General features: G+C 54.1%; 1 long non-coding RNA gene across 1 annotated transcript; it reads right to left on the bottom strand.

Annotated features, from left to right (window-relative positions):
- Nucleotides 1-605: 605 nt before the first annotated feature.
- Nucleotides 606-4,209, bottom strand: LOC112660601 (uncharacterized). The gene is made up of 3 exons (XR_003137095.2): nucleotides 3,616-4,209; nucleotides 2,799-3,149; nucleotides 606-953 (listed from the first exon to the last, which is right to left on the bottom strand). It is a non-coding gene; the product is annotated as an uncharacterized LOC112660601 (long non-coding RNA).
- Between the last annotated feature and the right edge of the window lie 23,728 nt (nucleotides 4,210-27,937).

The following is a 27,937-nucleotide window of genomic DNA, read 5'->3' on the forward strand; positions in this document are numbered from 1 at the left end:
TGACAGGCTACTCATCCCATCGGTGTGGCCTTCTCAGCCAGCCTCTTCTCTTCCATCAGGGGGCCGATCCCTGTCCCCAGCCCTGGCTCCGAGGCCCCTCACTCTGCCGTCATCACCCATTCTGTCCTCTATAACACAGGGGGCTCCCCCCTCCACCTTCCTGCCAGGAAAAGTTCCCAGACGGGGAAGTAGGCCTTTCGAGGGGAGATCTGGCCTCCAGTTAAATAAAGTTTACTGGAACCTAATGAAATGCTTTTATGATGTGACATAATTCAATGCCACCTTCCAGCAGATGTCGCTTTGGAGGGATAGATTTGCCCAGCTGGACTCCGGGGCTCATTCAGAAGCACACGGAGCACCTACCTGCTGCTTCTGATGCGAGCAGCCCCAGGAAATGATAATGTCTACAAATCAACTTATTCAGCCCAAGTGCACGGAGCCAAGTTTCCAGCAGGAGGAATTAAAATCATGGCTGGGGAAGTGAAGCTGTTGCTGTCAAGCCAGGCAGTTGTGCTGACCAGGTCCAGCTTTGAAAGCCCCGGGGGAACGGGATGCTCAGGGCACATCCAGAATGCCAGCGACGACACAGACCCAGCTACCTGGTCCCATGAGAGGCTTTATGGACAAGAAAACCGAGGCCCATGGAGGCAAAGGTGGTGGTGGGGGGTGTTGCTGCCCAAAGTCACACACCCTGAGGCAGTGGCAGAGCTGGATTCGAATCCAGACAGACCTGCTCCCACCCCTCCAACTTCTCGGAAGAGCATGCAGGCTGGGAACTGTGCGAAGCCAAAAACAAAACCAGACAAAAAAAATCACTGCCCTCCCAGCCTGACTCACAGGTCGCACCTGCCGCTGTGTGTGGGCAGCAGCTTGGGAACAGGGGGCCCTGGGATGTGGTGCTGGTTCTCTCACACACTCGCTGGTCACTGCTCTCTGGGTTTCAGCTTCTTTATCTGTAAATGAGAAGACAGAGGATCTCTAGAGTCCTTTAGCTTCAAAAAAATCACTCTGAGCCAGTTTCCCCATTCAAGGGGCCTAATGCTCTATTTCTCAGGTTGCCGTGAGGGTCCCATGAGGCCCAAAGATGCTCCTTGGTGCAACTGTGTGAAAGCTACCCCAAAACAGCATTATCGTCGCTCAACCTCTGCAGCAAGGTGATGCTCAGGGTTGCCCTACGTGCTCATCTGAGCTGCTAAAAGTGAAGGGAAAACCAGAGTGTCATCCCCTGGGGCAGCTGGTTCCCAAACCAGGGCGGCACTGTGATCTTGGAGGCCCTAGACCCTCTCCCCATAAGGTCAGGGTGTCCCTGAAGCCAGATTCCTTTCACGGTCCCAGCAGATCAGATCTCAGCCTGCCTGTCCGAGGGCCCTTGGTGGAGCTGGGCCATGGAGCCAAGAGCTGGGGAGGAGCACTGAAGGCCCGGAGAGGGAGGAGGACCTCTGGCTCCAGATGTTGGTGAAAAAGGTGAGCTCTGGAGTCAGGAAGACCGGTGGCCAAGAGCTGGCTCATGACTCAGTATCTGCAGGATGCTGGTCAAATCCCTCGCCCGTCCTAACCCTGGGTCTCAATGAGCATTCTCTCGACGGTGATGCTCGCAGGGCGCCAAGCACCACGCCTGGCCCAGGGTAAGTTCCCAGGACGCAGCAGCCAGCGCGGCAGGTGCACCTCCACAGAGCCCACCCTGCGGCCCGGGCTGTGGGGGCAGGAGGACCAAGGGGCTGGTGCGTGGGGTTGCGGAAGTAGAGACGCCCAGACACAGAGTTCTAACTGGTTACACTTAGCCTACTTGTTACCGCGTTAACGAGGGCACGAATTATTTCGAATTATTTGTATCTAACAGCGATTACAGTGGAGAGTTGGGTCAGGGGTTCACTGACGAGCGGGGATTATAATAATTATGGTAACAACAAGTCAAAGGCAAAACTTAGTGTCAGCCGATCATTCTGGAAGAAATGTCAATGTCAACCATGAGCAAATGACTGTCACACGTATAAACAGTGCATGTGACCATTCGTTGGAGGGCGGAGGGAGGTGACAAGAGCTGACTGTGGGGTCGGACTGTAGTTTAACTGTCTGCCTGCTTCTGGTTCAGGTGGATACTGGCCTCCTAGAACGGCCTGGGGAGTGTCCGCCCTTCTATTTCTCAGTACCATCCGTCCTAGCTGAAGAAAGGATTGGTGGCTCACAGCAACTTGGGCCTGTCCCCCCCCAGCACCCCCCCCATTGTCCCCTCTCTGCAGAATAAGCACTTGTCTTCTTCCTGTGATTTTTTTAAAGATTTTATTTATTTATTCACAAGACACACACACACACACACACACACACACACACACAGAGAGAGAGAGAGAGAGGCAGAGACATAGGAGAGGGAGAAGCAGGCTTCCTGCGGGGAGCCTGATGCGGGACTCGATCCCAGGACCCCAGGATCATGACCTGAGCTGAAGGCAGATGCTCAACCACTAAGTCACCCAGGCGTCCCTCTTCTTGTGATTCTGAACCTGGCTGCCCCTGCCCACAGCTGACCCTCAGGGCTGAACTCCTGGGCAGCCTGGGCTCCTCCCTCCCCAGCCCTCAGGTAGGGGCCCGTTCTGCAGGATACCTTTCCCTCCCCTCTTCTCTGGCCCCTCTGCCTCCCCCTGCTCCCAGGCCCTGCTCCTCCCTCACCTGTGTCATTACAGCTTCCCCTCAGGGCTCTGGTGTCCCCACCTCTAGTCCCTGTGCAGGGACAGTTTTCAAAAAGCCCCATGAGAGCCAATCAGGGCCCTGCTCTTCCCCTGCCCCCCTGCACACTCCATTACCTGAAAAGCCGGGATTCCCAGTGATTCCCCTGGGGCACCCCTCCTGTGGAGGGAGGGCTTCTGTGTCCCCACGGTGTCTGCTGGCGGAGGCTGAAGCACCCAGCCACTGGCATTTTTGTTCTTTGATCTTCCCCATTTAGTTCTATTTCAAAATTCCACACATTTTGTCCTGACACATCCAAGGTGTGTTTGATATAAAATAAGGGGCCTTTCCCCAGGTCTTGGAGTAGAGGCGATACTCTGGGAAGAGGGCCCCCCCGCCTTGCTCCGTGGCTCACTGCTCTGCCTTTCCCGGTGAGGCCAGCGATCAGAGCTCGGGACCCAGATGTCTTCTAGGGTGTCCCCTTTACCCTAAGGTCAGGAAAAAAATCCCCTTTATTTCATATTAAAACAGTCATGAATGTGTCATGCTGAGGGTCCCCAGGGTCACACAAGCCCCGGGCTCCTCTGAGCTCGCCCTTGACTCACTTCCCTACGTCACTACCTGTCCCCAGCAGCCCTTTCCTCTCGGCCTGGCCCTCAGATCCCAAACCCAACAGAGGTGCACAGCATGTATATGGGCAGCACACTCCCTCCCCACTGCTCAAACAACCCTACCCTGCTCACCATTTGTCACTGTTCCCTAGACAGAGCATGGATATCCCCACAGTCCCCTTGAGTTGGGGGAAGGGAGCTGGTGCAGATGAAGCACCTACTGTGTGCCAGGGGCCATCAGGGGCCCTTCCAATGCTCTCCCTTAAAGATTTCCCCTTAAAGATTTCCCCAACCCCTTGCAGGTAATGAAACTGAGCCCCAGAGAGACAGAGACGCCACCCACCTCAGCACACAGTGTGGCCCCCGGCCTGGGATGGGGTCCCTGTGCTCTGGGGCTCATCCCTGGCCCCCACTGCTACTTCTTTGCTGGAGAGGTTAGCAAAGGAGCTGAACCTTCTAATTATTGTCTGAGATGAATGGAATGAGCTGGGAATGAGGCTGCGATGATCTCAGAACGGGAGAGGGGCTCGGCCTCAGCTGGACAGGGAGGGGGCACAGGCAGCTTCCTGGGCCTCTGAGCACCTGCTGTGAGCCTGTGGTTTCCATCCCAAGCTCTGCTGGAGCTTGCTGGGGCAGCAGACCTCCCCACTCCCTCCCGACGCTGTGCATCAGAATCCCCAGTGAGGTGCTCGGAAATGCAGATTCCTGAGCCTCGCCCCAGGAGTCTGATTCCTGCTCTGGGATGGGCAGGGGGAGATCGGCCCCCTTGACTGTGGCCCTGGTGTCTGTAATGCCTTTGTCGGCATGTTCAGGCTCGGTCCCCACCCTGGGGGTGCCTGACGACCAGCTCTGCGCAGGCTTCCCCTGCCCCCGGCCCTCCTCCAAGGTCTTGGCTGGGCCTGAAGGGGGTGCCCACCGCAGCCCATCCAGCTCTGGCCTCGGCGTCTCTCCTCAGTCCCTCGCCTTTGGTGGTGGACAGGGTGCCAATGGCAGAGCCATTGTGACCTGTGACACAGGTCTGTGACCTTGGGCAAGTCACTTAATGTCCCTGTGCAGGTGTTTGCTCATCTGTAAAATGGGCATCATGGCAGTCCCTCCCTCATGAGGTGGTTGTGTGGACTGAGTCACACTTGGCAGAGAGCCTGGTCTGAGGCATGCACCCCAGCAGCTTAGACATGTACGTAACCTGCTGGGTAACCTCAGGCACGTCACACGGGCGTCGTGAACCTCAGTTCCCTCATCTGCACAATGGTGAGGGCAACCCTCCCCTCTGGAGACCGATGTGAGGGGGGAGGGGATGAGGTCTGTGAAGTACCTGAACTCCCGGCCCCGCCCGTGAAGCCCTGAGGTGGGTAGAGAGATTCATCTCCACCAACCCTTCTATGCGGAAGACCCCGCGTCTACCTGCCACGCACATCCAGCCTCCTGCATCCCGTCGTCTCCACGTGTCACCTGGTGATGGTGCACAAGTGCACCGTCCTCCTGGAGGGTCAGTGGAGACCCCATGAGCAAAGGCTCGCAGAGCTAGTGCAGGCCTGGGCGCCCGGGAGCGCTCAGAGGTGGGAACTTACCGTGGCCAGCTGGGAGTGGGGCTGCCCCCTTAGGGGGGTGCAGTGGGCAGGGGATCCCTCAGCTGCTGGTGCCAGCTCTGCCCCAGTGGGGCGTGTGGTCAGGGCGAGTCCCGTCCCCCTGCTGAGCTTCAGGGTCCCCATCTTCAAGACGGTTCTGGAGCTGCGATGAAGGGCTGTCCAGCCTTGATTCTGTGGACATAACACTCAGCTAATCACCCCCAATCTGTCCCTTTCTTGACTTGTCCTGCTCTCCCCGTCCCCGCCTTAGCCCAAGGTGAGGCCATCCGGGGCCCCCGACCCACACTGTGAGTGAGCCTGTCGTGTCTCCAAGAGCATCCATGAGGTTCCCAGGACAACCAGCTACATGTCCTCACCGCTCTCCAGCCAGTTTGATCCCAGCCTGGAGTCAGTTCATTGCTCTGACTTGCCAGGGGGAGGGGCTTCTAGAATGCCCCAGTAGAGGGGCAGAGATGGGAAAATGAGGCTCCATGGGGTCTAGCCGAAAGTAAAGGGGGAAGGAAATCCATGAGGCTACGCCCAATAGCGAGGCTCCATATTTTGTTATGAGTAAGTCTTCTTCATTCATGGAGGAGGGAAAAGCGGCTCAGAGAGGTTGGGTCATTTGCCTGAGATCACACAGCTAGTAGGAGACAGAGGCAGGATACAAACCTACCCACGGTCTCTCTTCCTGGAAAGCCGTTCTGGGATCTGGCTGTGGAAGGCCCACAGTCTGCCCTTCAGAGCCTGGGCTCTGTGATTCTCCCACTTCCACGGCACAGGTCACGGGGCGAGCAGCAGGGCTCCCCACAGCCAGAAAGCAGAGCCCACCCTAACATGCCCATCTTCTCTTGAGTCTTTGGGGCTGCTGAGTTGGGAGGATTTCTCTAAACACCAAATCTGGCTCCAGACTGGGCCTCACGCAGAAGAACATCACTCTCAGACCCAGATCAGTCTCCCCACGTCCCGTCCCCTGTTGAGAACTTGTGCTGACTTCCCCAAGGCAGCCTCGCCTTCTCCAGGGCTGGGGGTCGGGTGGGCAGGGGCGGGGCACTCCTGTGGGGTCTGGGAGCAGACCCAGCTTGTCAGGGGCCCCAACCTCACCACTTATAACCTGGACGGCCTTGGGCAAGCTCCCGAGCTTCTCCGAGCCTCGGCTCCCTGTGACAGCCCCTGCCTTCCTGGGTTACTGCGAGGATTGAGACGCCTGTAAAATAAATGTCGATTATGTCTGCTTTAACATCTTTAAAAATTTTAATTTATTAGTTTTTTTAGACAGACAGAGAGAGAGAGAGAGAACTAGTGGGAGGAGCAGAGGGAGAGGGAGAGAGAATCCCAAGCCGAGTCTGCAAGGAGCACAGAGCCCGACATGGGGCTGGACCCCACAACCACGAGATCAGGACCACGAGTTCACATCCTGAGCCAAGACCAAGAGTCAGATGCCCAGCAGACTGTGCCACCCAGGCGCCCCTGCCATAACACCTTTTAATCATCTATAATTGCTTTCCATATGACCCTTATTACGATTGGGCCATTGTATCTTTCTGTGGGACTCTCTGTTTATTGTCAGCTTCTTCGCCAGTAGCTGGAAGCCTCCTTGCTGGTGATATGAGAGCGGGAATAAATGTAGGAATGACTGATGGAATGTTTCACGAGGGCTCTTCCTGGCCTTAAACCCTCTCAAGGCCACTGTACTCCACCCTGGGCTCCCCACTCTGCACTGCCTTCCGCTGCCCTCAGAGAGGAACTTGGGTCTTAGAGAGGCTGGAGAAGGGGCTGAGATGGCCCAGACCTACTGTGTCCCTGCTCCTGCCCTCTCTGCTATGGCCTGTGAATAGACACATGTCCTGCACCCTGATGCACCCCACACCATCCAACAGGGCAGGGCAGTGGCTCTGCCATTTTAAAGGACTAAACTTGGGCTGGCCCCACTAATTTATTTCACTCCTTCAGTCTTGTCCCCAGGCACAGGCCCTTATTTTGACTTTCTCCTCCACCCCCACTAATGAGCAGACTGAGCGGAGAATCCCAGAGCTTGGCTGCCTAGGTCAGCAGCAGTTAAAAAGTACATGACTGAGCTCTGGGGTGACTTTTCTTACCCTGCAGTATGATTGTGGTGTAGTGAGCCTTCAACAGCACTAGAGATTCTGTGTGAGCTGAGGCCGCCACCATGCATCCTGAATGCTAAATATCTTCCTGCTACTCTAACTTGGGGCTGGAGTTTTCAGGAGGCTCTTGGGGACGACAGAGGCACAGCAACTAGTCCCTGTTAATGTCACACATGGTCCTGACCGTGGGAGGTTAGTTGAGGAAGGCACAGTTCCCACATTGACTGGTCAACAGGCCCATTGACACCTGCTCTGTGCCAGGCCTGTCCTGGGTTCTGGGGCTGCAGGGCTGGCTTGGTCATCACCCCTCTCCTTGGGGAGCTCAGCCGGGGGCTGGTGGATGAATCACCAGTAGAGGCCCAGAAAGGGTGCGCAGGCCTTACAGTCAGACAGGGGGCTTGGTTATGCTAGAACCCAGGACCCCTAATGCCGGGCTACCCGACCAGGACTTGTATCCAGGTGCCATGCCAGTGTTAGGGGTCAGGAGATGTTTCCTGGGGAAAGATCTTCCCTCATGATAGGAACTGTACATGGAGGTGGAATCCAAAGGAAAGAGGTTTGGCCAACCCCACCCCACCCAGGTCCAGGCACCTGCTGGCCACCCAGTGGCTCCACCCAGTGCTCTCCCCCAGGAATGCCCTGCACCAGTGAGGAACTTTCCACTTGAAGGTAACAACAAATGGGCTGAGCAAAAGGGAATCTGCTGGCTCAGCTGAGAACAGAGGGGTAGGTCTACCCAGAGCCTATTTCTCTGACGTTCTCTCCTCCCTACCTTCTTCCCCAGGTCGCCTTCACCCCTGGCCTCCAACACCCACCCTCCACGGAGCCAGGAGAAACGTGTAGGCGATCTCTGTTGGAGGAAAGGGGAGGATCCCCTTCCCAGAAACCCTGGCAAACAGCTGACCTTTCACTGGCCTGAGCTGGGTCACCCAGCTGAACCAGTCAGGTGCCAGAAGGATGGGCATAGGCTGACTACTTACGGCAATCGGGTCCCACCCTTGGAGCTGGGGGTGGGTCACTCAGACCCACGTGGCTGAGAGGGGCACAGGGCAGATCCCCGAAGGCGAGTCTGGTGGACTTGGTGGGAGGAGGTGAGGGGAAGCTGGGGAGGCAGCAGAGCGCTGTGACACAGGCCACCTCCTGAGCTGACGAGTAGCATCTAATCAAGGAGAAGCCCTCCCTGCCACTCTGGTCCCACCTGCCACATCCTGCCTTGCGTCCCAGCCTGAGTGGCTTGTAGTCCCCACAGCCCACCATGCTGGCTCATGACCCCGTTCATGGGTCCTGACTGTGCTCTCTCCTGGGATTCTCAACCACCCCCTACCCGCCCTTCATCTTTCAGATTGCAGCTCAAGCTCCACCTTTTGCAGCAATGAAATGGGTCACCTCTGTTGGGGGCTCCCAAGCATCTGGTTCCCACCACCATCATTCACTGCACCATTGCGGCCAGGCTTCCTATTACCCCGCAGCCCAGGCCCCATACACACGGAGCTTGCCAGTTCCTTGAAGGTGTGGACCTGGAGAAGCCTTAATTAATCTCTCTATTCCCAGCCTCTAGATACTGCTTGGCTGAGACCAAGAAGTCAATAAATATTTATTGAGTTAGTGAAAATAAGTCTGTGTTGAAGACATGACTTCTGTGCAGTTGTTTGCATTTTAACAAAGGACGAAGCCTCAAGCCATAGGAATGAAGCTCCAATGGTAGAAATACAGGCACCAGCAAATTGGGGACAGGAGCCTCCTCTCTTGTTTAGCGCCCGGAGGAGGAATGGCCCATGGAACTTTCCATCCACAGCTTCCCAGTGCAAAAACAATCTCAGGGTTTCTTAAAAAGTACAAATGTGTCATGGAAATGAAAATGTTTCCCTTTTGACTTTCTGGTGGGAGAAAATGTCCCTGATCCTGCCAGGGCTCCCCATGCTGGTTCTGGTTGGCAGAAGGCTGCTTCCTCACATTCTTCCTTCCTCACCTCGTGGCAAAGCCCTGGCTGACCTTCCCAGCTCTTCAAGTCCATGGCCACAGAGCCCTGCCCATCAGTGCAGTTCTACGGGTCCGGGAAGGGCCTCAAGTTAGTTGGGAGTTTTGGAGAAGCCTAGTTCTGCAGTTCAGACATTTCCACGTCAAGCCCGCTGACCTGGGGCCCGCCCTCACCTCACCACTGGGCCCTTCCCTGGTCCTCTGGCAGAGGACCCCTCGTGCCCTGGCTCTGGGTACAGACAGCCTCTCTGCCTGCAAGCCCGTCCCCTGCAACCAACCCTCCATTCTGCCCCAGAGCGATCCTCTGCTGCACAAAGCTGACTGCTTCCCGCCACCTTCCTGCTGGAAACCCTTCCCAGGCTCCGCGGTATTCTCAGGTCATGGTCCAAACTCCCTCGTCTGGAACCAGCCTCACAGAGGCACAGGCATCAGCCAGGTACACAGCAGGTAAGCCACCCCCCCCCCCCCCCGCCCACTTTGCACCTGTTCTTGCCTCTGGGTGGATGTTTCTCCTTCCATGTTAGTCTGGCTCACTCTTACTCTTTAAGACCCAGCCCCAACATCCCCTTCTCTGTGAAGCCCTCCTGGTTGAGGCTATATTTCTCTCTGCCCGGGGCCCCTCTTCCCCATCCCGTGGTTTGTCTCCTTTACTACCCATGAATATCTCCAGGTCGGAAGCCAAGGCTGAGGGCAGCCCGGGGGCGGGGGGGTGGGGTGGCTCAGCAGTTTAGCACCACCTTCCGCCCAGGGCGTGATCCTGGAGTCCTGGGATCGAGTCCCATGTCGGGCTCCCTGCATGGAGCCTGCTTCTCCCTCTGCCTGTGTCTCTGCCTCTCTCTCTGTGTCTCTCATGAATAAATAAATAAAATCTTAAAAAAAAGCCAAGGCTGATTTTCCAAGTCCTCAGGATCAGACAGCAGAAGGGATGCCTGTGTGTGTTTGTGGAGGGAATGAATGAATGAATAAATGAATGAATGAATGAACAAACGAATGGACTTACTGTTAAGATAACAACAGCAAGCCTACCGTGGGAGGTGGGAGGAAAATGCGTAGAGGTTGAGCCAGGCAGGCAGATTTGCACTCAGCTCCACCCTGCCTGGCTGTGTGACCTTGGGCAAATCTCTGCCCCTTTCTGACTCTCATCTCTCAGGTGGAGGAGGGGACACCCACCGACCAGTCTGTCACCAGACTCTCAAGAGCACACTATAAATTTTAACTTGATTATGTCTTTTAGATCAGTCTTTTCTTCATTACTTGGGTATCCACAATATTTCTGGTGCAAAGGGAACTCCCAGAGAATAAGTACTGTTCTCTGCCATTGTTCTTTGTTCCTTCATTAACGCAGTGCATATTTTTCATACACTCCCCCTATGCCAGAGGGTGAGCCCCACCTCAGCCCTTTTGGGGCCTCACAGTGTCTGTGTCCCTGCAGAAGAGGATAACTTGACTACCACTACAGGCCCAGCGGGTCCAGTCTTGACAAAGTACTGAATCTGAAGCAACAGTCCAGCAGCCAAGAGTAATCTTAAAAGGAATTTCAGTTTCTTATTTCCATCTCAAAAAAAAAAAAAATAGGGGGTGGAGGTCCAGTTCACAGCCCATGAGGCCCTCCCCAATGTCCCCGTTTCTCACCATGGAGGATTCCAGAGCCTGTCACTGAGCCAAACCTCCACACATATGCTTGCCTGGCTTTCTCCACTTCCTCCTCTGCTCTTCACCAGCTCTGCCTCACACCGCCTGGCCACCTCAGCTGCCATTATAGAGCTTACCTTACCCTCCTGGATTCTCTCCACTGTCATTTCTGATTTTGCACCCTCCAAAATTTTGGAACTATCTTACGAGGATCAGGTTCTCCTAGGAGGGCAGGAGAAGGGAAGATGCTAAGTGGGCAGAAGTAACATTCTCCTGGGGACAGAGTGGAGGGGATGGCTGTGGATATGCGCATGAAAATAAGCCCGGCCCTGACACAGCAGGTTCTCAGTCAAGGCCAAGATCAAGGATCAAGGAAGGCCAACTGCAAGATGCTGTGATTCTATGGATTTTGAGATGTAGAACTTAGTATTCCTCAAGAGGCCAGAGATGGGCCCCTGTTTTCCTGAGAATGCCCTCAGTCCTGGGCAATTCGAGAGAGTTGATTACCCAACTCACAACAGAGTTGGCCCGAAAAGGGGTCTGTGTTTAAGCAGAAGGGAATTAGGGAGGAGACTCCAGAACTGAGACCTGAGGGTCAAGGCAGGTCTGATAGACCCAGCCAAACCCACACCACTTCCTTGAGTCTCACAGCATGAAATAGAAGCTTGAGCACCAGTTAGGAGCAGCCACTTACAGACAGATCTACAATTCATCCAAAGCAAAACAATTCAACCTGTCCTGTAATGACCCCATGGTATATATACTCATTTATATTGCAGATAAATGCATTTTAAAGAGCCAGACCTTCTCAAGAGTTCGTGACTTTTCTAGATTCATCTCCCTTAACAGATCTTCCACAAGAATGAATGAGAAACAGTCATTTAAAAGAAAAGAAGAAAAGGTTCTCAGCTAGTAGAGAAGAAATTATGATTTTAGCATAATATGCTTAAAAGAAAGTGCTGTGTTTTGTCAAGGAGCTGGCAATGAGCCTCTTGCCAGTAATTGTTCATAAAAGCAGAAGGGAAGAAGGCTGAGGCACAGGTGCCCCATCATAAACCAGCAGGAGGAGAGTAATGAACGCTTTCCGTGAGATTCCCGAGGTCAGCGGACAGTGTCCTTGTGCACAGAGAATCCATTTCTGTAGACTGAGTTCAGGCCAGACCCACTTCTTCAAAATCTGACAGACACATAAGACGTTAGGGGGTCAGAAGAGGGACAGTCACCTACCCCCATGTGGGATTCTGGAAAAGATACCTGGAATGAGTGATAGTTGCAGGAATAACAACCCTCTTGTAAGTCTAGGGCTCCACTGTCTAGAAGGTCCTGGAAGCCTGTTTTCCACAGAGGCTGCCCAAATCTACATTCCCACGAACACTGCACGAGGACTCCCTTTTCTCCACATTTTGGGCTGCAGTTAATTGTTGCTTCTTGTCTTTTTGATTCTAGCCATTCCGACAGGTGTGAGGTGATTTCTCATTGTGGTTTTGATTTGCATTTTCCTGACTAGTGGTGTTGAGCATCTTTTCATGTATCTGTTGGCCATCTGGATGTCTCTGAAAAAATGTCTATTCAGGTCCTCTGCCCATTTTTAAATTGGGTTGTTTGTTTTTTGTTATTAAGTTGTATCAGTTCTTTATATATTTTGGATATTAACCCCTTATTGGGTATGTCATTTGCGAATAGCTCCTCCCATTCAGTGGGTTGCTTTTTCATCTGCCGGTGGTTTCCTTTGCTGTGCAAAAGCTTTTTGGTTTGATGCAGGCCCATTTATTTTTTGCTTTTGTTGTCCTTGTCTGAGGAGATTGGTCCAATGTCAAAGAGCTTACTGCCCATTTTCTTCTAGGCGTTTTATGGTTTCAGGTCTTGTCCTTGTGTCTTTCATCTGTTTTGAGTTAATTTTTGTGCATGGTATAAGAAAATGGTCCAGTTTCATTCTTATGCATGTGGCTGTCCAGTTTTCCCAGCACCACTTATTGAAGAGATGGTCCTTCCTCCATTGCGTATTCTTGCTTCCTTTGTTGTAGATTAACTATGTAAACATGGGTTTCTTTCTGGGGTCTCTATTCTGTTCTAGTGATCTATTATAGCTTTGATTTGATTTTTGTAGATTTATAGTGTGGAGGTTCCTCAAAAAATTAAAAATAGAACTACCATATGACTCGGCCATTCTCCTTCTAGGTACTTATATCTGAAGAAAATGGAAACACTAATTTGAAAAGATATAAGCCCCTCTTTGTTCCCCATAGCATTATTTACAAATCCCAAGACATGGAAGGAACCCAAGTGTCCATTGATAGAGGAATGGATAAAGAAGATGTGATTATATATAATTCCTATGTCCTATCACTATCCTAATTCACTATATATATATATATATATATATGAATATTACTCAGCCATTAAAAAGAATGAAATATTGCCATTTGCAACAACATGGATGGGACTAGAAGGTATTATGCTAAGTAAAATAAGTCAACCAGAGAAAGACAAATAAAGACAAATAACATGTGATTTCATTCATATGTGGAATCCAAAACCCAAAACAAACAAACAGAATAGAAACAAGACTCTTATGGACACAGGGAAACTGATGTTTGCCACACGGGACACAAATTGATGGTTGCCAGAGGGGATGGGCGTCAGAGATAAAGGGGATTAAGAAGTACAATCTTCCAATTATGAAATAAATAAGTCACAGGGATGCAATGTTCATTGTAGGGAAGATAATAGTATTGTAACAACTTGGTATAGTGACAGAGGGTAACTGAACTAACAGTAATGACCATTTTGTAATACATATAAACATAGAATCACTATGTTATACACCTGAACCTAATAAATATTGTATGTTAATTGTCAGTCAATAAAAAAGTAGGAAAAATAAAAGGCCCCTGTGGACCCCCCAGCTCAGGAGTGACACCCGCTACCTTCGATCCCTTTGTGTCATCTGTGCCGGGCTCTGTGCCAGGCACTCTGCGAGGATTATCTCACGAGTCCTCACCGCCGCCTGCAGGGAGGTGCTGTTATCATCCCCATTCTGCAGATGAGGACACTGAGGCCGGGGAAGGGAGGGGCTGCGCAGGCTCCCGTCCCCAGGGGTGGTGGCGCAGGACACCAGGGTGCCTGTGGAGCAAGCTCCTGGGTGGGGTGTCTGGGCCCGGGGCGTGGGCAGGAGGGAGCCCCCCAGGTCTGGGACCCTCCCGCGCCAGGCTCTGGGCTGCAGGGCCCCTACCAGGGCGTGTCCCTCCCTGCGGCGGCCCTGGTGGGGGGGGGCGTCCTTATGGGGTCCAGAGCAGCGAGGCAATCGCCCCAGGTCGCGGAGAAGGGCGCAGAGTGGGGGCAACCCCGCGGCTCCCTCCACACCTGAGCCCCGCCCCGCACAAGAGCGGTCCCAGGGCGGCGTCCACCAGGCACCTGCCCCCCTCGGGTGCCCCTCCCGCCCTCGGGCACCCCCTCCCCGAGCTGCTGCCCAGCCCCCCTCCCGGCCTTGCTGGGCCTCACAGTGCTGCAGCTCCACCACCCTCTCGCAGGGTCAGGGACCCCCACCCTGGGGCTGGGGCCGATGGAGAGGGGCCACCCCGTGCCCTCGGGGAGCCCCGAGCTTTTAGCAGCGGCCTCCTGAGAAGGTGCACCCCGAGGGAGGGCCCAACACTGCCCTCGGTGGGTGACCCGAGCTCTGATGGTGTCAGGGGCTGACCCGGGGAGACGGGGTCAGAGGCCGCCAGAGGTTGCTCCCGCAGCCCCTGACTTGCTGGGTGAGCTGCAACAGGCCAAGTCCCGGTCTAGACCTCAGTATCTCTGCCCATGAGGTTGCGGGGCTGGGTTCTTCACAGGAGCCTCTGAGCCCCAATCCTCTGTGGGCCCCTGAGCCCCCTTGACAAAAGGTTCTGTTACAGATCCAGGGTGGCCTGGGCCCCGTGAGGTCAGGGAGCCCGTGACTCTGCCCCAGAGAGGGGGGAGATGCCTCTTGGCTGCCAGCCCCAGGGTGACATCACTGCCCACCCCCTTCACAGTCTTACCCCTGACCCATCTCCGTGTCCTGTACCCTCAGCCTCACCGGCTCTTCTTGAAGCTGCAGAATCTGTGACATGTTCTTGGGCTCCCGGCCTTGGGTTCTCCCCCGAACCTGAGCCTGGTCTGCCTTCCCAGCTCCAACGGCCCTCCTGGCACTGGCTGTGACTCAGTTCTCTCTCTCCACCCCATCTTAGACCCCAGGGGCCCCTACACCAGGCCCCAGCACAGGCATCAGAGGAAGACCCAGCGTTCCTCTCACTGCAGACTGCACACGACAAAATGACACCAGAGTCCACCCTGGAAGGCCCAGCCACGAAGTCTCAGGACGGTGGGGATTCGCCTCCCTCCCTACCAGCAGATTCTTCATTCCATGAGAACAGCAGCCCGGTCCCTGGCAGGTCTCCGGTCACTGCTGGGCCTCCTGCTCTCTCCTCCCAATGCCTCCTTTGTGTTGCCGCAAACTGTTTTCACTTCCTGCAAAGTAGGTCCCGGCTTTGCAAAAAGTCCAGTCTCTGGTCCCGGAGGGACAGCTTTCCACCTTCTTTCCCTCCCTCCTGACCAGACATCGTGTCCTCATCGTCTGGGCCACAGAGGGAGGTGGGACGGTGCCCTGGATGTGACAGGAGGGTCTCTCCCTGTGGCCAGAGAAGCCACCGTGATGATGAACCAGCACAGTGAGCCCACTCTCGGCGTTCACGGATAAACACACCTGCCCATTCACCAGGAAGGAGCCGTGGGATCCTCATGGTCTCGACACTGATGGTAGCTCACGATCGGGGCGCCCTTCCTGGGGGCCGGGTGCTGAGCTGGGCTCTTTCTAGGCACCATCTGTCAAGTTCTCCCCCAAACCTATAAAGGGGGCGCTATTATTGTTCCCATTCCTCAGATGAGAACCCTGAGGCTTTGAGAAGGACTCTCCCCTCAGCTCACAGAGCTACTAAGCCCCAGAGCACGCCCACCCCTGTGCACACTGATGCCAGCCCCATATGAACCGGGGGCCCCCCACCCCAAGCCCTGCTCAATGGCCCGAGGGACTTACTCCTTGTCTCCCTGATGACACACACCCTGCGTGGGCTAATGAAAAGCCTTTGTGTTCACGGGATGCATGTGCCCCTCTGTGTTCTAGCAACGCTTTCCCCACAAGTGGATCGATCCACTTGCAAATACACCCCACACATCCCCACTCCAATCCCAGGGATTGTCTGATGAAACAACCATTAACAAATGTGTTCTTTGGGTACCCCCAACCCCAACATAGTGACCACGGGCACCAGAAGCCCCAGAGACCTCTGCTTCTTCCTCCCCTTGATCTCATCTGCTCTTTCACGCACCTGCTCACACTGCTGTGTAGCCCGGGAGGCCAGCCTTCCCCAGTGACAGGGGAAGGAAATGGAGATTCTTCTGGCTTAATCAGCTGGAGCATCGGGACAGGGCTCCTGGACGGGGCATCGGGATGTGAATTATGTGCTCCAGCGCTTCATCACCCACGCTTCCTGTCCTGTCTTGATTCCTTCTGGCAAATTAAATTAGCACCATCTTTCTAACCTTGCTTTGCGGGAAGGATTAAACAGCAGTGGCCAGAGAGAACCGGCCAGAATGGAGGTGTTCGGTACGCTTTCGACTTTGGTTCCCTGGGAAAGACCCACTGACTTGGAAAACACCAGACAGACTTCTTGGGGATGCACTTTGGGGTACTTGGAATTGGACCTTTGCCTCTTCTTTTTTTTCCCCTTTAACCTCAGAAAAGGAGAGGGGAGTCAGCAACTCTCCTCCAATGCTGCTCACTTGGCTGTTGGAGCACTCATGAGCCATAGGCACGATTGTCCCCATTGCACAGAGGTGGACTTTGTGGCTTAGAGAGGTCGGGTGACTCACCACAGCCATGCAGCCAGGAAGAGGGCATCTGAGCTGAGGTGGGGTCAGGTGGGGTGGGGGTGTGTGACTGCTTCCTGGGTGGGGGCTCCCCCCAAGGTGAAGGCTTGGGGGTTGTGCCCTCCTCCAGCCCCCGTGGCCTAGCAGTCAGCAGGGAGAACGAGCGGGCTCCGAGGCCGGAGCTGGGTGAGCAGGGGTGGGCAGGTCTCTCTCCTGCCATCAGTGCCTTGGGTTCAAGGTGAAGGAGGAGGAATGGAGGCCCCTGCTCAGGGCAGACGACCCCTTAACCCGCTCTGGGTGAGGGGCGTTGGGGTGGAAGGTGGACTGCTGGAGGGCTGGGCCCAGGGTAGTTCACCCCCCCCATGACATTTCCCTGTCCTTCCCTGGGACCTGGGAGCCGGGTCAGCAGGTGGCAGGGGGCGGGGGGAGGTGTGAGCTCAGCCTCTGCTGCCCTCCCCACCCCATGTACTGATCTCTCCCTTTCTTTTTTTCAGTCTTGCTGTCCATGTCCCCTTCTCCTTCTGTATCCCCATCCCGCATCGCGCCCTTGGCCTGGCTGGTGCCAGTGTTGGGGCAGCGGTGGGGGTTGTTCCTCCTATCTTTCTGTGTGGTCAGGCTTTCGCGTCCTCCCTTCTCCCAGAGGCTCCCTCATCCGCGTGTGTGGGTGTGTTCGCGGGTATGTTTCTGTGTCTTCCCCTTCTTAGGTATTTTTCTGCCTTTATCTCCCTCTAGGTACCGCCCTCGGCCCCTCTTGTGAATCTCTTTCCTTTTCCCTCCTGGCTTTCCTCTCTGTGTTGGTTCCCTTCCTCTCTCCCCCATTCATCCTCCTCTAACTTGCTCCCTCTCTCCAGGCCCCCACCCCAGGTTTGCTGCTGGATCTACAGTGAATCCTGAGAACCTCTGAGGACTAAGGCCTCACATTCCTGGGAAGAATCAGCCCAGCCTGTGGCTGCCCTCAGCAGGTACTCAGGAAAGGAGCACTCAGAAGGCCCAGGCTTCTTTCTGCTCCCTCCCTCCTGGCTGCTCTGGCTCCTGCTTCATCTGGGCCTCAATTTCCCTCTTCTGTGTGATGGAGGGGGCTGCTTGGCCCAGATGATGGTTATACTACTACTAACTGGCCCCTAATGCTTCTGGCACTTGCTGGGCCTGCACCTCACGGAGCTCTAGTCCATGGCACTGGTGACTAGTCCCTGCAGAGGAGGATGGAGCCCCACACAGGATCGGGAGCTTGGCCAAGGCAGGCCACAGAGCTCAGCTGGCTGGGTCCCTAGGCCCCAAAGCCTGCCTATGTCACCCCCAGCTCCTTCTCATCAGCTGTGGGACCCCTCGTGGGCCTGAATGATGGTCCTGTGCCCTCCATCCACATTCATGCTATCCTGTAAGTGACTAAGAGCTGAGCTGCACTAAGCACAGATGTTAGGGGGGGTGGTGGGAATGCAAGAGTGGGAGCGGGGAACCCATCACTGGGGGGTCCTCGGGTCAGCATCCATGGCACCCCGTCCCATACCCCACAGGGTCTCCTCACCCCATTCTGCAAAATAAGTGCTGGAAGAGCTCACCTGCCTTCCTGGTGGCCCTGTCACCTCCGGGCCTGGCAACCCCTCCTCCCTGCCTTTCCACCTCTGGGGGCTTCTGTGTCTCCCTGGGCTCAGGACCCTGTCCCCTGCCATCCTTTCTCCTGCTGGGGTCTCTTGGCCTCCATCAGAGTTCTTGTCTCTCCATCTCTCTCTGATCTTTGTCTCCCTGTGAGTGCAAATGCATGTGCAATTGTGCACTTCCCTCCTTGTCACATGTGTATGCACTTACATGCATCCAGCACCCCCCCACCCCCCAACGCTGGCATCTGGGCCCTGTCCCAGCTCCTTCCTACTGCCTCACAGACAAGGCTCAGCTCTGGGCAGCAGCCCCTCAGCAGGCCAGGCTCCAGGCATCTGTGAGGGGCTGGACCAGGGACAGAAACGCAGCAAAAGCCCCTGCATGTGGGGAAGAGGAGGGGCAGAGAGCCAGGACCAGCGGGAGGGGCCACCCTGGCCCTGGAAGGGAGAGTCTAATTTTCAAAGCACAAGCTTGTGGGCGTTTAATCCTGAATGTTCTCTGGCTTCATCCACAGCCTCCTATCTCCCTCCTCTTTGCCTTCTTCTTCCAGATTGTTCCCAGCACAACCCCCACAAGTACCTGTCTAGACTCTTGACACTGCAGGCAGGACTGGGCCAGAGGTGGAGGCCTGGCAGGCCCTGGGGTGCAGGGGGAGTCTGGAGCAGGGGGATCTGTCCCTTTGGAGCCAGGCCTGGTCACCCTCTCCCTGCTGCACTTATGGGTCCTCCCTGTCTGCTCCCCAGACTGTTCCAGCATTCCTTGGAGAGGAACCCCAGGCCCCTGAGTCTAAAACTCCTCACTAGTAAAACGAGGTTAAGAGTGGCCTCCCCTCCAGGGCACTGGAGAATGGAGGGAGCACCCACAGAGCACATGTCTGGCGGCCAGGATGGTGGTGGTTGCAGGGAAAGAAGCAGGGTGCAGCTCAGTGCCTGGTGCATGGTGGGTGCGTGATATGCAGCCTGGTAAACGAATTAACGTGTGGCTGGACGTGTCTATAACAACCTCTCCACTCTAGTATTCTTGGGGCTACTTCGGTGTGATCATGCCTCCCTGATGATCTACAGTCTGTGCAGTACAGTATCGGCTGCCTCTGATTGCTTCCAGCCAGGCCTGGCAGACAGAGTGCAGAAGAGGTGTGCATGGGGGGATCAAACCAGCTTTGTCCAGAGCCCCAGGACGCTGCCCCATGCCTGGAAGGGGACCCGGCCAGGCCATAGTGGCCCCCGAGAGGTGGAGCCTCTCTCAGGCCAGGCCCCACTGAAAGCTCAGTCCAGCTTCTCTCTGAGGCTCCTGGCCCATGCACCACCACCTTCCGGGTCCCCCGGCTCCAGGACAGAAGCTGCACCTTCTGCGGGCCCTCCCAGCCCCTCCCGCACCCAGCCCTGCCAGCCTGATCTCCCCTGCCCCGGGCCCTGCCTGTCTCTGAACCTGGCCAGTCCCTGCCTGTGCCCGTCCCCTTGGTTTTCCCTGTCCTTCAGGACCCACCCTGATCTCCCACCTCCTCCAGGAAGATCCCCCTTCCTCTCAGTCTCCCCTAACACGGGCCTCACAGTCAGAGAGTCAGGAATGGAGGATCAAGAGCCCAGCCGAGGGGCAGGTGGATCCTCCCAGAGCAGGTTTACCAGGTTCAGGGGAAGGCTCTCCTCACCCCAGCTGTGTGCTCCACAGCAGGTTTGCTTCCTCCCTGAGCTTGTTTCCCTATGGGCAAAGCAGGGATGCTGGCAAGCCCTCCCTGGGCTGCAGGAGGGTTCAGTGAGATCCGACAATGCCTCTACCAGCACATAGTAGGCCCTCGATCTGGGTGTGCCCACCGCCCCACCTCCAGCCCAGTCTGGATGAGGAAACAGAGGTCAGGAAGAGAGAGTTTTCCACGAGGGGAGAGAGCCTGTCTTTGGTGAGCCTCTAGTCATGACTCTTTCCCAGATACTCGGTGGCTTCCAGACCTAGCCGGGTCTACTGAGTGTGGGGCCCTGGGAAACCTTTGTGTTCTGCGGCACACAGTGGGAGCTCACAAAGACCCCTTGTTATTCCCACATTGGAACAATAACACACACCGACCATGTGTTGAGCGTTGGGCTAACACTGGTTCACTGGATGGTGCAGTCATGTAACCTCTCCCAGGTTCAGGTCCCTGTGTACCTTGGGGTTCTGACTCTCCTCCCATGACTACTCTGGGCAGGGATGAGATCATGGTCCGCACAGGGCGGGTGCCGGGCCCGTATCTCTAGCGGGTCACACGGGCATCTTCATCGGTTCCCTGGTTGCAAGTGTTTTTGGCCGCCACACTCAAAGCGAGGCATCCCCCCCTACACTGGGTCCCCTCTGCCCTCTGCTCTGAGATTTTTTTTATAATTTTTTTAAAGATTTTATTTATTTATTCATGAGAGACATAGAAAGAGAGAGAGGCAGAGACGCAGGCAGAGGGAGAAGCAGGCTCCATGCACCGGGAGCCCGACATGGGACTCGATCCCGGGTCTCCAGGATCACACCCTGGTCCAAAGGCAGCGCTAAACCACTGAGCCACCCTGGCTGCCCCGCTCTGAGATTTTGTTCTTGCCTCAGGTGCAGCTCCCCAAGCCCCCACCAGGTGAGCTCACCTGGATCTGAAGCTCGGTCCAGAACCTCCCGCAGCCTGAATCTGGCTCCAGGAGTGACCGTGAGGATGACAGTCATGATCATAAGAAAAATAAAGGGGGACCTAGGTAGAGCGGTCACTGCTGGGCACCGCGGTCAGTGCCTTTCCAGCTCATCTCACTCGGTCCTCACCGTCCACATCTATTACTGTCCCTGTTTCAGAGCTGATGGGACCCGGGCTCAGAGAGCTTGTTGCTGCTCAAGGTCACACAGCCCGGAGGTGGCTGAGCAGAGCCTGGGGAGGTGGCCTGGTCCCCTCCCTCATGCCCCCCACCCGTGGGCTCTGGGAGAATGGAGCCCTTAACATCCCCTTCTGGTCAACACCAGCACCAGCAAGGCCACTGAGGCGCACAGGGACTGGGGACGAGGGAGTGTGGCCTCCACACTCTGGACTCAACGGACTCAGGATTCCTGGACTGGGCACGAGGAGACCCAATTCTGGCCCACATTCGGCTGTCACTTCTCTGAGCGACTGAGCAGGTCACCTTCCCTCTTCAGACTCAGTTTCCCCATCTAGAAAATGGAGGCATCGGAGTCCAGGATATGTTCCTTGGTGTTGTAGGTTGAATATCCGGGTGTCTGCCCTTGGTGCTGGCAGGTGACACCCAGACGCTCCCCCTCCCCCCTAAGCCTAATCCTCCTGAACCTCTAACATGTCATGAGAACTAGTCCATTCCTTGAAATCACAGAATGTCATTTCTGCCCCCATAAAGCCCATCCAACCAGTGTCTAAGCAAACAGACACATAAGCACACACACACAAGCACACGTGCTCACACACATGCACACGTACGCGCATGCACTCACACACATGCATGCCCACACGCGCCAGGCACATACACTGGTACCTCTAGAATGCCTTCTCCTTCCTCTCTGGTGTCCAAGTTCTCTCAGTCCTTTAGGATCCCAGCTTAGACCTCCTCCAGGAAGTCTCCTCAGGACTCTTCTGGAGCATCCCACCCCAGCTTGCACTGGAGTAGGCGACCCCTTTCTATACTGTACTCCCAAGGCCTGGACTGGGCCTCCAAGGCTCATGCATCCCCTTCTCCATAAGCTTTTTGGTTTTTTTTTTAAAGATTTTATTTATTTACTCATGAGAGACACACAGAGAGAGAGAGAGAGAGAGAGAGGCAGAGACACAGGCAGAGGGAGAAGCAGGCAGAGGGAGAAGCAGGCTCCATGTGAGGAGCCAGATGTGGGACTTGATCCGAGGACCCCCAGGATCACGACTTGAGCTGAAGGCAGATGCTCAACCACAGAACCACCCAGGTGCCCTGCATCAGTTTTATATACAGATATATAATTGATCCAATTACATGAGAAATATGTAACCCCTACAACGTGCCAGCACTGTGCTAGGCTTTGGGGATCCAATGTGAATGAGATTTGATTCCTTTCCTCAGTGCTCTTGGTCTAGAAGGAGAGACATCTGCTTCACCTTGACCTTTAACCCTCAATTGCTGAACAAAGATCAATCCAGAAGGGTCTTTTGGTGGTGGATCCTGGCCTATGACAGAAAGAAGATCCCACAGCACTTGGAGGCCTCGCCTCATCTGCATTGGTTCCAGCAACTTCCAGGCTGGAGTCCTAGGGAGTTGGTGGAGTCGAGGCGCTTCCTTCTCCAGTCCAGAGGCTAATCACAGCTCACCTGCTGCTGTGGGGCATGATTACCTGTCAAGGTTCATTTGAGCCCTTGGCCTCCCGGAGCACCCCCCCCACCCCCCTGCCACTGGACAGCCCTGATAGCAGCTGAAAAGCTGCACACCTGGGAGTGAGGGGAGAGAAATTATTACCCGCACCCCACTTCCTTGTTGGATCTAGCAGGTGGGCACAGTGGCATCACAGTCCTGCCAAATCTAATAACGGAACTGTCACGGTCAGATTGGCCCTGAGGTGAGCAGTAAGGATTCCAAGAAATTGTAGAGATTGTCTGCAACGTGGACCATCTCAAAGTAGATTGGCTCAGTGAGCAATTTCAGCCCTGCAAATTGCATTTTGAGCTCGTCTTCCCCTGACCCTTAGCAGGGACTGTCACTGTGCTTCTCTTAGGCTCCAACTCCTAACGTTTTCTCCAAGACCATCACCATCATAGGTAGCTGGATCTGGGCTTGAATCCCAGTAACTGGACAGTAAGTGGCCAGTGTGTAATTCCCAGCAGGTTATTGCATGGCAGTGTGGTACAATGGGGATAATTGTTTTAACTGGGCTCATTTCTGTTGTAAGGGAGACATTCAAATTGGCTTAAGCCAGGAAAGGGAATTTGTAGGCTTCTGTAATAGAGAAGTTCAAGGGAATTAAGGTATGGCTGGATCCAGGTGCTCAGGTGAGGTTGGACAAGCATTTTTTTAAAAAAAGATTTTATTTATTTATTCATGAGAGACCCACAGAGAGAGGCAGAGACATAGGCAGAGGGAGAAGCAGGCTCCCTGCCGGGAGCCCGATGTGGGACTTGATCCCAGGACTCCAGGATCATGCCCTGATCCAAAGGCAGACGCTTTAACCGCTGAGCCACCCAGATGTCCCATGATGTTGACAAGCATTGATTATAACCCTATCTCTTGGTGCTGCTTTCCGCTGAGTGAGCTTCCCTTCCAAGCAGCCCTTCTCCTGGAAGGCTCCCCGCAGCTTCAGCAGAAAAGAACACTTTGCCTGGCCGGTATTCCAATGGAGTCCCAGGATGAAGTCTCACTGACCTGGCCTGAGTCATGTGCTCACCCCTGAACCAATTCCCGCGATCTGGTTCCCATGACACAGCATTCTGGGCATCATGGCATGTTTGCACGCGCTGCTCCTGCCCCCCGGAATGACCCTCTCTCCTCCAACTCCTGATCTGTGTCTCCTAATCATCAAAACTGAGTTTGGTCCCCCTCCTCATGGCTGCCTGTCCCACCCACCCTAACCCCCCGTCTGCCTCAGGTTGCCTTCTGTCTCAGCGTGTCCCACGCTGGAATCCCGGGTTTATGTGCTGATCCTCATCTCACTGTGAGTGCGGTGGAGTGGATGGTAAAGGCTCAGTGTTGCCACCACTATCCCCCTCAGCACCAAGCGCAGGCTCGGGTATACAGTTGGGCTCAATAGTTGTTTGCTGAAGGGGGCAGTGGTTAGTGGGGCATGGGGGGGCTCTGGCACTTGTTCAGAAGGCAGAGGATTAGGGCTTGAGGAGGGCTCACATAAGACGCGTTCAGCAGGAACCGTGGGGCCACCCCAGCTACTCCCCCTCTCTGAGCGCTGCTCCAAACTCTCCTCCAGGAACCCAACGACCGTCCCGGTAGCTCCACCTCGCTCGGCCTTGAATTCTCAGTCGCCCACCTGCCGTCCACACTTGAGTGGTTAATCAGGTTATCAGCCTCGAAACTGGGCTAGAGTTCCCTGCTGCACCCAGGAGGGGAACGCAGGTCTACTCCTTGCAGAGAAGGGAGCTCTGGCAAGGGCAGCAGCTCCTCCTGGGCCCCGCAGGAGCCCGCACTTGAGCGGCTCCAGCAGGAGCGCGACCAGGGCCTTGGCTCCTCAGTCTGCTCCCCCACTTGCGGCTGTGTGACCTTGGGCCGGGCATGGCCCTCTCTGTGGCTCAGATTACTCTTTCGGCAGATGGAGGGCAACATGCTCTATTAATTTCTTGGGGCTAACGAAGTGCCACATCTGGGTGATTTAAAACAACAGAAATGTGTTGCCTCACAGCTGTGAAGGCTGGAAGTCCCAAATCAAGGTGTCAGCAAGGCCTGCTTGCTCCCTCCAGAGCCCCCAGGGAAGGCATATTCCTTCTCCTACCTTCTGGGGCCCCAGGAGTACCTTGGCTTGTAGATGCCTCACTCAGGTCTTGCCTGTGTGTTCACACGGCCTTCCCCCTGGGTGTCTCTGGGTCTGCAGTTCCTCTTCTTACAAGGACACCAGACCTGCCGGATTAGGGCCCATCCCAATGACCCTCTAGTTTGATTACATCTGCAAAGACCCTATTTCCAAATAAGGTCTCATTAACAGATACTGGGGCTGAGGCTTCACTATATCTTTTTTGAGGGACAAAAATCTGACCCACGGCCCCTCTCAGTTGGGTTTGGAGATAACTAGTGAGATAACGTGAGAGCAGAGCACAGTGGGGGCCGTCGTTGCGATGAGGAGCCTGGACTGGTCCCCATTCTGGGGTCCCCTGCAGGCCCATGACTCTGTGCCTTTTGTTTTCCTGGCTCCAGAAGCCTCCTGGGCAGGTGGCCCTTGTCACTCAGACACATTAATCGCCCCTCATGTCAGGAGACGTGATGAATGGGCCACATGTCCTGGTTTGTTTGCTGTCACGTTTAATGCAGGCTCCGAGCCTAGCCACTCGGTCACTGTCATTGAACACCTCACTCAGAGCTGGCCCCTGCATCCTTCCCACTAATGAGACTCTTCTTGGGGACTCCAGCCCTCACTCCAATCTTGTTTCTCTTTCCCTTCCTGTCACATCCAGGAGAAAGGCGATGTTCAAGTTGTCTGCCAGCCAGAGGAAACGCTAAGCCTTGCTGAAGGGAAATCCTCTAAGGGGCTGTCTCTCTGGTTTGACCCTTTGGGGGATTCCCAAATCCTGACTCTGATCATTATGCGCTGCCTTCCCCATCACAAGGCTGTGCGTGGCATGGCCTGCAGAGGCTTCTTGACTCAAATTTGAGAAGTAGGACTAAAGAATCCTTGAGAAAGATGAAATCAAGTCAGCCTAGGGGAAGGAAACTATAGATAATTCGCCTTATGGATAATTCAGTGCAATAAACTTTGAAAAATCCTCAGTGGAGCTGGAGCCCACAGCAGGATAGGTCAGGTAGCTGGCCCTATTTGTTTTCCCCAGCATCCCCAACAGTTAAGCTGTCACCCTGTGACTAGGACCTGGGACCGAGGGCGGGAGTGACGTGAGTCATCTCTGGCTCGAGGCACTTAAGCGTGGCTGTGATGCGTCCTTGCCTCACTTGCTCTACAGGGCTTCCCACGGGGACCCCATGTCCCGGTTGGGAGAGACAGACCTCGTCCACCTTGTCCATCTTCAGCTCCAGGACACAGGAAAGCAGGAAGCACATAGAAGCTTTCCAATAAATACACGATGGAGGAAGAGATGAATGAACGAAGTGTCTACATACATTTCCAATGTTGCTCCATTCAGTAACCAGAAAAAAAAAAAAAAAAAAAAAGACAACCCACACCCAAAACTCCTTTATCCAGGTGTGGCTTGAAAAATTTTTCCGTCTTCTATCTTGCCCGATTCAAGTCCCATGAACCCTTTCCTGGGGAGTCGCAGCTCACACTCTGTGTCTCTGAGTTTGCTTCCTATGACAGAGGCCCTATTTGTACTGTCAGAGCAGCCTTCTCCCAGGGGCTTCCTACAAAAGCCAAGTTTTTATTTCCAGGGAGGTCCCATTTATCAATATATATATATTTTTATGGATCATACTTTTTGGTGTCAAGTCTAAGAACTCATTGCCTAGCCTTAGCTCCTGAACATTTTTCTCTTCTATTTTCTTCTGAGAGCCTCCTATCTTTATGGGTTTCATTTAGGTATATGATCCATTTTGATCCATTCTATGTATAGAGGTGTTTTGAGGTTAATTTTTTTTTTTGCCTCTTGGTGGGTAATGTCTCCAGCACTGCTTGTTAAATAGACGATTCTTTCTCCACTGAATTGCTTTTGCACCTTTGTCAAGAATCAATTGAGCGTATCTGTGTGGGTCTATTTCTGGGTTCTCCTGTCCCATGGATCTATGCGTCTGTCCTGCCACCAATACCTCGGTACCTTGATTAATGCAGCCGCATAGTATGTAATGTCACATAGAGTGATTCGTCCCATTTTCTTCTTTGTCAAGATGTATTCGCTGTTCTAGGGTCGGTGCTTTTCCATGCAAGTATCAGAAGAAGCTTGTCCATGTTTACAAAAGCTCTTGGTGGGATTTTGATAAGAATCTTGTGAAGCCTATCTCCAGTTTGGTGAGAACTGACAGCTTTACTAAAGCCGAGTGTTCAAATCTATGAACGTAGTTTGTTTCTCCATGTAACGTGGGTCTTTTTAAATTTCTTGTATCAGTAATTTCCAATTTTCAGCATGCAGGTTCTGCACCTGTCTTGTTAAGTGTATAGCTAAGTATTTCATTTTCTTGGCTACCATTGTAAATGGAATCATGCTTTTAATTCTGGTTTCTACACGTTCTGTTAGCTTATGGAAACATGACAGGTTTGGGGGCATTGACTTTGTATCTTGAGACCTTACTGAATCCGCTTAGGTCTGGGAAGTGTTTTTGTAGATCCCCTGGAATTTTTCTACATAGACAACTGTGTCATCTGCAAATGGTCTTATTTCTTCTATTCCAAACTGTGTGCTTTTTTTTTCTTTCTTTTTCTGGACTTATTGCCTTAAATTCCAGTACCATGTTGAATAAGGGGGTGAGAGCAAGCATCCTTGCCTTGTTCCTAATCTTGGGCAGAAAGCATTCAGTGTGCCACCACTAAGTAAGTTAACTATGGGTCCTGTGTAGATGTTCTTTGTTTTCTTGAAGACATTGTGTCATGCTGGTATTAATCCTTGAAAGAATTGATAGAGCTCTCCAGTGAAACCACTTGGGGCTGAAGGTTTCTTTTTCAGGAATTTTTAACATTATAAATGTAATTTGTTGGATGGCTATGGAGTTATTCAGACCATTAATTTCATCCTGGGTTAGCTCTAGTAGTTTGGGGCTTTGGGGGAATTGGTTCAATTCCTCGAATTTGACTGTGAGGCTGTCCACCTGGTGCCTTCCTCACTCCCTTGGCCTCTGCTGGGGCTGCCTGAAGGCACGTAGGGATTTCCACGGGCTGGGCTGCAAGGGGTCTCCTGGTGGGGGCACGTGGTAGGATTTCCACGCTGGTGCCACCTGCCCACCTGGCGTCTCTGGGCTGGGGAGGGGAGTCTTGAACCCTCAGGGATGGAGAGGGCTAATGTGAGATTTGGAATTGGGATGTTAGGAATCTCTAAGAAGGTCCAGTGTATGAGAGGCTGCCACCCTGACGCTCCACAGTCAGGGCCGATGCACTTGTCCTCCCTCTCCTGACAGATGACAGCCACTCACTGCTGAGTGACTTGATGGACTCAGCTTTTCTGACTCTCAAATCCAGTTCCCAGATGGGTCTTCAGAGCCCTCCTTCTGAACTACATGTTTGACTCTCATTTTCATCCTGCTGAAGAGCAGTGTAGGAGCTGACAGCTTGGGTTCTAGAACCTGTACTCCCACGTTCAAATCCCAGTTCCACCACTTAATGACTGTGTGGCCTTTGG

Source organism: Canis lupus, chromosome 2, assembly GCF_003254725.2.
Source record: "Canis lupus dingo isolate Sandy chromosome 2, ASM325472v2, whole genome shotgun sequence".
NCBI lineage: Eukaryota > Metazoa > Chordata > Mammalia > Carnivora > Canidae > Canis > Canis lupus.